Source organism: Chaetura pelagica, unplaced genomic scaffold (genome assembly GCF_000747805.2).
Source record: "Chaetura pelagica isolate M959 unplaced genomic scaffold, ChaPel_1.0 scaffold386, whole genome shotgun sequence".
In the NCBI taxonomy this organism is placed as follows: Eukaryota; Metazoa; Chordata; class Aves; order Apodiformes; family Apodidae; genus Chaetura; species Chaetura pelagica.
The window spans coordinates 2,256,469-2,258,773 of record NW_009953703.1 but is presented as its reverse complement, the minus strand read 5'-3'; positions in this window follow the sequence as shown (position 1 = coordinate 2,258,773).

Sequence of the window (2,305 nt, the reverse complement as noted above, 5' to 3'; positions counted from 1 at the left end):
CTCTGGCATCCGTGGGTTTGGGTGCGAAATCTGCTGAGGACCTGCAGGTGCTTCATCAGCATGTCTGAGATATGATGATGGCTCATTGTTCCAGAAAGCTTTGGAACACTGCAAGAAATGTGTTAAGGAAACAATAGAAATCAGGAAGAAAATAAAACGTTGTTGAAATAATGGTGCTGCCGACTTCATTAAAAAACATGGATTTGCACGCTCTGTGTCTTGGCATCTACAAATAGAAAACAATGAGCTCTTTATTTGCCCACTAATATTAGGAATTTGTATTTCTCCTTATTCTCCAGCTTGGTAATCAGGTGGGGTTTGTTTGTTTGTTTTAATGGGAGAGGTGAGTATCTTTAGTAGTTATCTGTTTCAAGTAGTTAGGTAATTAAAAAAAAAAAAAAAGACAAAATCCTGAAATTGTGTATGCAGGAAAAATAAAACAGAATTGTGGATTTCCTTTACATTTGCCTCTGGAGTCTCAGTACTGTTGATATTCATGCAGATGAGAGCTACCAAGCTGGTGAAAGGTCTGGAGAATAAGCCCTATGAGGAGAGGCTGAGGGAACTGGGATTGTTTATTTTGAAGTAGAGGAGGCTGAAGGGAGACCTCATTGCTCTCTACAACTACCTGAAAGGAGGTTGTAGGGAGGTGGGAGTTGGCCTCTTCTCTCAAGCGAGTACTGACAGGATGAGAAGAAATGGCCTGAAACTGCTTCAGGGTAGGTTTAGACTGGATATTAGAAATAATTTCTTTACCAAAAGAGTTATTGAACAGTGGAACAGACTGCCCAGGGAGGTGATGTAGTCACCATCCCTGGAAGTATTTAAAATAAATGTAGATATATTGCTTACTGACATAATTTAAGCACTGGATGGGTAAATTAGGTTATGGTAAGGGACTTAGGTTATGGTTGGACGTGATGATCTTCAAGGACACTTCCAACCAGGATGATTCTGTGATTCTGTGATTCAGATAAACTACTTGCAGAAAAGATTTCGATAGTGTGTAGTCACCCCCCCAGTTTCACAACTTGCACCATAGTGAGTAACTATATTGGGAATAACTGATTGGGTGATATAGACTTACTCTTTAGTGTTGGAATTTGGAGTGGAAAGAAGAAGGAAGGACATTCTTTGTGTAATAAAGATATGCTCAAATTACCCTGGTAGCCTCAAGGGATGAATAAAATGAAAGTTTGACAAAAGTTTTATTCTTAAATGGCCCTATTACCAGTTTACATACTCTGAGTTAGTTACCAGTTTTAGATGTAAATATTATTTCCAGGTATTTGAAAAGAGTAATTCTCACCCTTCCCCTAAAAGCTCCAGAACTCCTCATGTACCACAGTGAGTAGGAGTTTGGTTATGACTAATAACACTGGGAAAATAGATCTTCTACTGTATTCCTATTTTTAGATACTAATCCATATGTTACCATAATTTTACCTTGCTGAACTTCTTTAATAATAAGTTTGACAAAATTGTAGTTAATTCCTGCTTTTCCACAGAACCTGTGATGTGTTCACTACTTTATAGACATACAATAGGAAAATACATGCCCTGAGTAACCTGCAGCCCAGTATTAGATGACCAGATGGATAAATGAGCATACAAGGGATTTTTCTATATGGATGAGTAGGATCATGCCTATGTAAATGTCTTTCATGTTTTCACTTAGGGAGAATGCCCAGCTCGTGGCACCAGCAGTTTTGTGCAGTTTTCAGCAAGGGTTGTACTGCTGCAGAGGCTCTGCTGAACTTGCAAACATGTGAACCAGATTTTCAGAAATGTGCATATTAGACAGGTGCTAAAAAGCTGATTGGGACACAGAGCTGCATATAAAGGAAATTAATTTTTAGAAAAAAATTGATCTTACATTACTAAAAATTCATATGGTTGACATGTACTTTTATGGAGAACATATTCTCATCTCAGAGGGGCACAGAAGATTTAACGCTGCTCCTTATCTATGTGTGCAGCGCAGGGCATTAAAATATGCTTGTAGTGCAGGTGGCTTGTGGCAATGGTTGCAGATGAGCAAGAAAAATATGTATGTGTACTTGAACTGGAGAGATTAGACAAGTTTGAGAATTGGTTAGTTATTTATTGGAGTGGGTATCATGGGGTGCATTGACATGTGGGTATCGATGCACAGAACTGCGAGTGTAATTACAGCCCGAGTAGGCGAGTGTTATCACACCTCCATTTTACTGTGCAGATAGACCTGTAACAGGAAAGTGTACTGCATGAAAATTGATTTCTTTAATTGATGGGATAGAGGACAGTGACACCATTTTTTTTGTGT